Source organism: Hylobates moloch, unplaced genomic scaffold (assembly GCF_009828535.3).
Source record: "Hylobates moloch isolate HMO894 unplaced genomic scaffold, HMol_V3 SCAFFOLD_1, whole genome shotgun sequence".
In the NCBI taxonomy this organism is placed as follows: domain Eukaryota; kingdom Metazoa; phylum Chordata; class Mammalia; order Primates; family Hylobatidae; genus Hylobates; species Hylobates moloch.
This window is the reverse complement of record NW_026652276.1, coordinates 82,678,441-82,689,619: the sequence shown is the minus strand read 5'-3', so window position 1 is coordinate 82,689,619 and position 11,179 is coordinate 82,678,441.

The window sequence follows — 11,179 nt, the reverse complement described above, 5'->3', positions numbered from 1 at the left end:
ATCTGCATGGTGTAGGATTTTTTCCCCCAATGATGCCTGCCAGCTTGTACCTAAGAACCAAACAGGTGGATTGAAACGATGTTAGGATTTTTCGCAGTATAGAGAAGCAACTGTTGGAAGAAAAGGAGGCAAGAGAGTTGAAGATTGCAAGAAAGGCGGAAGCTGATGGACTAGAGAAAATCAGGGTATCGATGTTCTGGAAGTCTCAATGAAATTACTGGTTTGGCAGATGTAGTGGGAGTAGGAGAGTAAGGAAGCTTAAAGAAGAGAAGAGAGTTGAATCTAGGCATTTTTGCATGTCCCCCACCCCACACCTTGGAAGGGGAACAGTTATCTCCTATTCTCCCAGTGACCATCCTTCTAAACTCTTCCTTTTATGGTAGGACTGGAAATTGGAAAGTTACGTTTCCCAGACTCCCTTTGTCAGTGGAGTTTCTGTTTAGAATCTACTGATGAGGGACACTTGTATGAGATTTGCAAGGTAATAAAGGAGAAGCCATTTTTCTCCAGCTGCAGCTAGAGGCAAGCTCATGAGCACTGGCAGATGGCAGACATCTGGGAGGACCTCCCTCAGATTTCAGGCATGTGCCTGAGAATCACTTTGGTGCTGCAGAGCTGAGATCCTCAGTAGTGGTTTCTGCAACCCATGCAACCCTAAATTTCTTGAATTGCAAAAGTGGCTTCTCAGATCTTTGCTCCCTTGGACCTTCCAGACTGTATAATCTTCTAATTTTCCATATTAAATATGTTTTACTTGACATATTTAGAGAGCTGTTTCCCTAATACAACCTTGGCTAATATATCCTCCCAATTTTTCAATTAAGCTGGATCATGAGCTTTTCCATGGTCACATTCATCAGTCAGGATGGTCACATTTCTATCAGTCAGTATTTTTAGTTGCCAGCAACAGAAAATAAATATAGCTAATTTAAAAAGAAAATAAATTGAATGAAAGGATTTCAGATAGCTTGCAGAATTGCTGGAAAGGGTGGAAAACCAGGCTGTGAGAATGAATCTAGGGAAAGCGCGACACAGGCAAAATCATGCCATAGAACCAGGGCAGCAACTGCCACTGTTGAACGCAGAGGCTGAGTGTCCCTTTTTTTTTTTTTTCAAGACAGAGTCTCACTCTGTTGCCCAGGCTGGAGTACAGTGGTGTGATCTCAGCTCACTGCAACCTCCGCCTCCTGGGTTCAAGCGATTCTCCTGCCTCAGCCTCCCAAATAGCTGGGATTACCAGTACATGCCACCACGCCCAGCTGATTTTTGTATTTTTTAGTAGAGATGAGGTTTCACCATGTTGGCCAGGCTGGTCTCGAACTCCTGACCTCTTGATCTGCCCCCCTCGGCCTCCCAAAATGCTGGGATTACAGGCGTGAGCCACCGCGCCCGGCCCCTGAGTGTCCCTAATCGAGAAAACCAAGCTGTGCCCCTGTGCCCTAGACTTAAAGATGACAGGGAAAGTGAGCATCTGATCCTTCAGCTCTTAGAGTCATAGCTGTGACTCATAAGATGGGGAACCTCAAGAGATTCAGATGCTGGGAAGCCTCACAACTGATAAATGTCTACTCTGACATCTGGTTTGTATACGTGTGTGTGTCTGTGTGTGTGCCACAGTTTTGTACCTTTTGTTTTCTTTGGCAAACCCTCCAAATGCTCATTGTCCCCACTAAGTCTCCTTATCCTTTAAGATTCCACTTCCTCCCTGAAACCTTCCCAGCTGGAAGTGTCTGCCTCCTGCTCTGAACTCCCAATGCAATTTTTATTATTTGACCTTATTAAATCCTCACTTGATTTTTATTGATATTTGCATTAAAAATATTAAGTTCTAGCATATTTAAGGTTGAACGAACATTAAAGGTCATCTACTCCGATGCCTGGTAGCTCATCAGCTCACTGAAGTCATGACCTGTCTTCCCCATGTTTGAATACCCCACGGTTTTGGGCGTAACACTTGCTTATGATAAACACCTTTAAATCAAACTTGTATTAAAGGACCCCCTCCAGGATTTGCTTGTCCTCATTTCCCTGTCTGTTCCCGACACTTCCCTCCACCACCACCTCCTTCTCCTTGCTCCCACAACCACTTATTGTAACCCAGACAGTTCTTTCTACCAATAATAACTCTTTCAACCAATTGCCAAATGAGAAAAATTTAAATCTACCTGCTTTGAGTTGTCCCTCCCTCCAGATAGAACCAATGGGAATCTTACATGTATTGACTGATGTATTATCTCTCCCTACAATGTACAAAAGCAAGTTGTGCACCGACCACCTTGCGCATGTCATCAGGCTCTCCTGGAGGCTGTGTCACAGATGCGTCCTTAACCTTGGCGAAAAAAACTTTCTAAATTGATTGAGACCTGTCTCAGATATTTTGGGGCTCCCACCTTCCTCACTGTTTTATTGAACAGTGGTCAGTTTCTGCTGCTCGGCCTCCACATCCTAGCCTGTTTGGGAAAATCATCGGGGTTAGGGCTGGGGAGGCAGGCAGGACCCAGGGGACGGTAGTAGGGGCTGTTTCCCTCCCACTCCCCTCTGCTCCTTCCCTGCTGGAAAGCCGGCATGTGACCTGCGCCCTGTCAGTCAGAGGCTTCAGCCTGGGACAGTCAGAAATCATTTCTGGAGGTGGAAGCCGCGCTGTCTCAGGGCCAAGGGTGCAGCATCAGCCCTGGCGAGCTCACCCTGCAGGCAGCATCATGGTGGCATTCGCACCAAAGGCTCCTGTGGCCGGTGTGGGCTTGTAGCAGTTCTAGGCTGCCTGCCTCACTTGGTTGCCTCTTGTTTTCTGAGCCTGGTTCTCCAGCTCTGGCTCTGTGTGAGCAAGACCATATCCCATCAGTAAATCCTGTCTCAGCTTAGGTGAGCCAGAGTTGGGTGTTCTGTGATTTGCTCCTAAGATCCCTGGCTGGCACATTTTCTTCCTCCATCTCCTAAATGAGAGTATTCCCAGTGGTTCTTTTCCTGGCTCTTTTTTTCTGCCATCCACACTCTTTTAGCCAGAAAGTTAATCTATTTCCTGGGTATCAGTTATCACCTTTGCACCAATTTCCCCCAAATCTTTTCCCAGGTTCCACCTCTCTCCTGAGTGCTGGTTTAATCTCACATTTCCAATGCACTTCCCATGCTTGTCCTCTGATGCATGAAAATCAACAAGACTAAAACTCATACTCACCAGTTTTCATCTTGCTGACACACCTACTTCTCCTCCAAATTTCTGTCTTCCTTGCTGGACACCCAGACTTTAAATTTTAAAATCTACTCTGCATTTTACATCCCCAAACAAACAGTACCAAGTTCTGTTTATGTTTTCCTGCCCAGTAACCCTTACATTCTTCTTTTCTCATGTACTGTCACTACTTTGTTCTTGCCTGAACAATTGCAATATGCTCTCTTCTGAGCGCCTCCTTCTAGCTGTCCCTCTGAGTCAACTTGACAACATGTGGTCAGTGTAATTTTCCTAAAACACAGTTCTAGTCATGTCACCCTCCCACCTGCCCCTCCACACACCTTCAATGCCTCAGGCTAAAGTGAAACTCCACCTTGACCTTCCACAACCAAATCCTAAACTATTTCCCCTTTATTTATCTTATATGTAGAATTTCATAAAACACCTTATGATCCCTGATCAAGTCCCATAGTTTCCCACCTTCATGCCTATGTTCAGGGTATTTTATTTACCTGGAGTGTCTTTCTCTCAGTTCAACCCAAGTCCTAATTCAGGTGCCATCTCCTCCAAAACGTCCTCTTCCTTGTCACCTTGTAAAGAGCTTCCAACCTTTAAAATGCGTATGAATCACTTGAGCATCTGTTAAAATGCAGATTCTGATTTATAAGTCTCAGTTAAGGTCTGAGAGTCTATTAATACATTTCTAACAAGTTCCTGAGTGATGCCACAGGTCCCTGGACATACTTAGGGTCGTGAGGCCCTAAGGTGAGGGATGCTCTATTATTAAATCACAGGGCAAGATAGCAGGGCAGGAACAATGTGGTATTCACTTACAATATTCTACAATGTTTACAGTACCCATTTAGCCTCCTCAAACACAGGGATTGGGCTTCATGCATCATTATTTTTGTGGAATACAGTGACTTGATCAGTTTATCTTAATTGAATATGCTTCTGACATCACCTCCTTTTCTTTTCCACCAAATGGTTTTGCTTACTTTTTAGTTTAACTGGATTTCACATTGATAACTATCTGGGAGAAGGAGATGCCCTACACATGATCTGCTATAGGTGAGGATGGCCCAACATGTTGAAGATAATGCTAATTTAATTATTGTTATAGCCAGTGTTCTCAGTTGTAAAAAATGGAATGCACTATAGTTCAGGCAGAAAAGTAATTTATGAAAATGTACTCAGTAGCTCACAGGATTGTAGAGAGGGTCAGAGACAACACAGCAAAAGCAAAGCACAGATTATACTGGAGCACTCCATGGCCAGACCTTGTGAACATAGACTCTGCAGCTCACTGAACTAGAAAGTAGTCCTGGAAACTCTGCTACTGCTGCTTCTGAAAGCTGTATGTGGCTGCCACCAACCTCGTTAGAATGCATTCTGTATGGGGCCTACTTCTTTATGTTTGTGTTAGTTTTCAGTATGTAACAAATTACCACAAACTTGGTTGCCTAAAACCACAGAAATTTATTCTCTCACAATTCTGGAGGTCAGAAGTCCAAAATCAGGTATCATTGGGTTGAAATCAAGGTGTTGGCAGGGCTGTGCTCTCTCTCTGGAGGTTCTAGAGGAGAACCTGTTTCTTCCTTTCCAGCTTCTGGGGTCTACCAGCATTCTTTGGCTTGTGGCTGCATAACCAGAATCTTCAGGTCCAACATCTTCAAATCCCTCTGTGACCCATCTTTATATGACCTCCTCCTCTGCATGCATGTTGTATCTCCCTCTGACTCCCTCTTTTAAGGATACATGTGATTGCATGTGAGGCCCACCTGGATAATGCAGGATAATTTCCTCATCTCGACATCCTTAACCGAATCCCATCTGCAAAGACTTTGCCACATAAGGTAACATTCAGATTCCAGGGATTAGGATCTGATATCTGTAGGGACTACTCTTCACCCTAGGACAATGTCATTTGCTTCTGAATCGAAGTCTCACTTATACAGATCTCATTGGTGGTACCTATGTCCCATGCCTGCTCCTGAGCTGCAAGGAGGCTGGGAAGTAGCTTCATGTCAGAAAAGGTGTTCAAAGATGAAAGCAGCCAAAACGAATGTCAAATATCCAGTACAACAGTCTTCAAAGATTCATAAAAATGAAATTCTATGTAATGGACCGGCCAGAATCTTTAAACTGAAAGAAGTTACCTATTGCTGAATGCTTTGGGCACCAAATGCCAAGCCATGCAAGTACTGTTAAGGAAAGACCATTCACCTAGAAAACAATTTTCTTTTACTCTGGGGTCTGGGGGTAGGGGGGGGCAAAAAAAAATAAAAAAATAAAAAATAAAAACATGAGAAGTAGATTTGGGGTCATGTTCTTTTTTTGCTCCCAGGAAAAATCTGTTCCAGACCCCAGTATGGACAATTTGGTTAGATCCTATATTTTGTTAAGAATAACAGTTGGTTGTATGTCATGGTATGTTCCATTTCCATTCTGGTCTGAGGCATATTACTCCTGTGGTGCCCCACGTTGTCCAATACATTTATGGCAATAAGGACTTGGGCAATACAAGGTGGACAACTTCTGTCTCCTCAACACTCTGATATGTGATTTTCAAACAAACCAAAATGATCTTTCTTGTATCTGCCCCCTTTTCCCGATACACATGTATTTCTCCATGTCAGCAATGAATTTTCCAGCTCCTCTCACCTGTATACCTGTTAAAAACAATGGTGCTAACTCTTATTTTCCAAGTCAGTCTGTTATAAAAAAAAATCAAATAATCAATTAGGATCTTGCATGTCTTAATTGTGTTACAGCAATGGTAGGCATCTTACAGGTCGCACAGTGTCCTCATTACTTCTCCATTGTAGGTGTGAGTATGTGTGTATTGACAAGGGGGAGAGAGCCATGTAAAAGATAACTGAGATTAGCATTTAGAGCAACTATGTAGATGTCAATATAAATACATTTTGGGCTCTTATGTATAAATAATCTTCTGAGAACATTGTTTTTATTGTTGACACTATACTGCAGGTTTCTGAGACACACTTAAAATTCAATCTGTTCCCTTGAGCATTTTTGTGAATTTGGCAGCATAATAAATACTTTCTTTTAGAAGGCCTGGAATCAAAGCAAAAAAAAAAAAAGTTGTGGAAAAAAATGATTTTTTCTTTTATCTTGGAGGCTTCCTATTTCTTTGTTGAGAGATTTTGTTTGGGAAGGGGCTGTAGTAATATGACCTGATTGACAAGGATCCCAGCTCCCCAAACACTAGCTGAAAATTTGGGGCAAATTCCTGACCCTTTCTGGTGCTCCATTTCTCATTATAAGATGAGAATAATAAGCAGGTCACCTTCTTATTTTTCAGCACCAGTTACTTTCCCCTTTCTTAGACGTGATTGGCATTTTCAGAAAAGTATATTTTAGTGCTTGTCTCTCCCTTGGGTTCTAGAGTGGTTTTGTGTACATGAAACACTGACAAAATGCCCATCTCTCTTTTGTCCCTGAACCCCTGATTTGATGTGACCTTTTTGGTGGGGTCACAAGGATGAAGGAGAGCTAGAGAGGTTCTGGAAGATTTACTCTATGAATTAATACTTCTGCTTCAGCATAATGTTGGTATTTGATCAAACGTAAAAAGCTTCAAGCTTTTAATGTCCTGCTGACACCAGTATCAACAAAGCACTGAAGCAGAAGCTTTCTGGCAGCTGATTAGAGGGAAATTTTATTTCACTAGCTTTAAGACTAAGTATACCTTTTAGTAGATCTTTCTCAAGGATAAGCTACCTCGTGTATTATAAATCAAATTCAAGAGATTTAATAAAGAATCCTTGATAATTTGGTAATATATTATCACTGTGTTTTGGAAAGGCTTTTTATAGTGTAATTTAAAATAATAATATGGATTACAGTTGTGTTCAGTCATGAAAGTATAATTTAGCAGTTTGGGCTTATAATAACCCTTTTTTTAGTGTCCACTCTTATTTTAGATCAAGAATGGCTTACTTGGGAATGATTTACTATGCTTGCTCTCAGAGTCTAGTAGGGCTGAACATGTGTTTAATTGGAATTTTATGTTGTTGTGTTGGAAAAGCTTCCCACAAAAATGAAATGGAAAGCTGGGGAAAAAAAGATGGCTAAATAGTGAGCCATTCCAATATCAAAAGCATGTCACATGTTTGCAAGCTTGCTGTATAAGTAAGGGCTCTCCAGGAAGTGGGTGGCTCACTCAAAGTGGTCACTGGAGAGAATTTAATAAAGGGACTACTGTATTTATAAAGGTGTGAGAAGGTTAAGGGAAGTAACAAGGGATGATGAACTACCCCTTCCCCCCCACCAGCTCCATGCAGCAGGGAGCCTTCACCACCCCAGGCCTGAAGAGGCAGTGTGTTTGCTGTTCCTGGATCTGGAAAACACTGTAGCTATGGAGAGGAGCAGGTGACCGGCACCGCGTCCCCGGTGGAGGAATGTGGCCAGTGCTAGGTTCCAGCAAGGCAAGGAAGGAGCCAAGGGGTCCCAAACCTCCAAACTTGCTTACTTTCCATCTTCAAATCTCCTTTCCCAGCCCCACACTGGGCTGGACCCAACCGAAACTAGAGGGCAAGGACACAAAGGGACATCATCTGAGGCACAGAGCAGAGTGAAGAAGGGTGGAGTGTGACTTTGGAGGAATAGCCAGCATCCATACAGGACTGGGAGGGAGGAAGCGTGAATAAAACTGATGCTAAAAGACTTGGCATTTATATTTGATATCCATGTGACCAATTGGAATCTAAACTCAATGATCTTCTAGTTCCCTTTTTCTACTTTCCAGTTATTACTACTGAAAAAAGACTCTTTTAAAGTTCTCCTTTTACCTGTGATTAGGTGACTTGCAGGGCTGTTTGTTTATATCTTTGATCAGGTTGGATGCAAATCACTAGCTTTTCATAAGAATGCATCAGTCGCTAGAAACATGGAGCAAAACAGAAGCAACCCACTTCTTGCTACTATCTAGGGCCATAGGGGGAAATTTTGCCATTCCTAAGATCTATCAGTAAAATCAAATGGGGAACTTTGAATTTAATTGTTTGTTAGGCATTTTGTATATCTCCTCTGGGGTTCCTGATTTTCCCTTCTGTACTCCCTTCCTTTAACTCCCCACTTTCAGAACTCTCCTTGGGGTTTCTTTCCTATTCCACAGACCTATTTGGGTTCTAGTGCATAAATGCAACTATATCTCACCTTCCCAGGTATCTGAGTCAGGTGAGAAGCCTCTTTCCCTTTCTCTGATTTTATGGTCTGACAGCATAGACTCTTTCATTATCCCTGGTCTACCATGACCCACATTCCTCTTAACCTCCTCCTTTCTTGCAGTGCTCAGGGGTCAGTCACACTGCAAGACACCCAGATCAGAACTGGGAATCATGAGATTAGTTCTCATGTATTGCCACAAATTAGCCATGTATTACTGATGAAATCAAAGAATATTTCTAAGTCTTGCTTTTGTCATCTGTAAAACTGTGCTTGAAACAGATTTGTGATCTCTCAAACACTATCATGTAATAAGAGAGATGAGAGCTGGTAGAAGTGGCCTAGTTGTCTTCAAAGAAAAGGAAGGCTGTGTGGAGATGGACTGGAACTTAAAGATGACCATTATGTCCTAGGCCTGGTTCCCGGTTTCAAGCCACAGAAACATACTCTTTTCTGGACCAGGAGATGCCATGCTTTGGCTTACTCAACTAAACAACTGCAAAAGCTGAGGTAGATGTCGTAATGCCAATATATGACTGCCATCTAAGAAAGCCTGGTGTCCCTGTTGTAGAATCACTGCACCATGACAAGTTCCTCAGGTCTAGATCCCCTTTCTGATGAGACTGCCCACACCTATGCACCTCCTACAGCAATGTTCCAGAGCTGCCACTGCCCAAACAAAATCATACATGAGACTGAGGAGGACATCACAATGTCAGTTTATTAATTTACAAGGAGAAATAAAAATGTTTAGGAATATACCTAACCAAGGAGGTGAAAGACCTCTACAAGGAAAGCTATAAAACACTGCTGAAAGAAAACATACATGACACAAACGAATGGGAACACATACCATGTTCATGGATAGGTAGAATCAATATTGTGAAAATGACCATACTGCCAAAAGCAATCTACAAATTCAATGCATTTCCCATCAAAATACTACCATCATTCTTCACAGAACTAGAAAAAAATCCTAAAATTCATATGGAACCAAAAAAGAACCCACATAGCCAAAGCAAGACTAAGCAAAAAGAACAAATCTGGAAGCACCCCATTATCTGACTTCAAACTATTAGGCCATAGTCACCAAAACAGCATGGTACTGGTATAAAAATAGTCACACAGACCAATGGAACAGAATAGAGATCTCAGAAATAAAGCCAAATACTTACAGCCAACTGATCTTCAACAGAGCAAACAAAAACATAAAGTGGGGAAAGGACACTCTACTCAACAAATGGTTCAGGGACAATTGGCAAGCCACATGTAGAAGAATGAAACTGGATCCTCATCTCTCACCTTATACAAAATATCAACTCAAGATTAATCAAGGACTTACATCTAAGACTTGAAACCATAAACATTCTAGAAGATAACATTGGAAAAACCCTTCCAGAAGTTGGCTTAGGCAAAGACTTCATAACCAAGAACCCAAAAGCAAATGCAACAAAAACAAAGATAAATAGATAAGACTTAATTAAACTAAAGAGCTTCTGCACAGCAAAAGAAACAATCAGCAGAGTAAACAGACAACCTACAGAGTGGGAGAAAATCTTCACAATATATACATCTGACAAAGGACTAACATCCAGAATCGACAGGGAACTCAAATTAGCAAGGAAAAAACAATCCCACCAAAAAGTGGACTAAGGACATGAATAGACAATTCTCAAAAGAAGGTACACAAATGGCCAACAAACATATGAAAAAATGCTCGACATCACTGATGATCAGGGAAACGCAAATTGAAACCATAATGTGATACCACTTTACTCCTGCAAGAATGGCCACAATAAAAAAAATATAAAAAAACAGATGTTAGTGTGGATGTGGTGAAAAGGGAACACTTTTACACTGCTGGTGGGAATGTAAACTAGTACAACCACTATGGAAAACAGTGTGGAGATTCCTTTAAGAACTAAAGGTAGAACTACCATTCGATCCAGCAATCCCACTACTGGCTGTCTACCCAGAGGAAAAGATGACATTATACAAAAAAGGTAACTTGTACACGCATGTTCATAGCAGTACAATTCGCAATTGCAAAAATGTGGGACCAGCCCAAATCCCCTTCAATCAATGAGTGGATAAAGAAATTGTATATGTATATGTATATATGTATATATATGTGTGTGTATATGTATATGTATATATATTTGTGTGTGTATATATATGTATACATATGAATACTAATCAGCCATAAAAAGGAATGAAATAATGGCATTCGCAGTGACCTGGATGGAATTGGAGACAATTATTCTAAGTGAAGTCACTCAGGAATGGAAAACCAAACGTCGTATGTTCTCACTCATAAGTGGGAGCTAAGCTATGAGGACCCAAAGGCATAAGAATGATATGATGGGCTTTGGGGACTCAGGGGGAAGGGTGGGAGAGAAGTGAGGGATAAAAGACTACACATTGGTGGCCAGGCGCGGTGGCTCATGCCTGTAATCCCAGCACTTTGGGAGGCTAAGGTGGGTGGATCACGAGGTCAGGAGATCGAGGCCATCCTGGCTAACACGGTGAAACCCCATCTCTACTAAAAATTCAAAAAATTAGCCAGGCATGGTGGCACACACCTGTAGTCCCAGCTACTTGGGAGGCTGAGGTAGGAGAATGGCGTGAACCCAGGAGGCAGAGCTTGCAGTGAGCAGAGATTGCGCCACTACACTCCAGCCTGGGAGACAGAGCGAGACCCTGTCTCAAAAAAAAAAAAGACTACACTTTGGTTACAGTGTACACTGCTTGCATGATGGGTGCACCAAAAATCTCAGAAATCACCACTAAAAAACTTACTCATGTAACCAAACACCACCT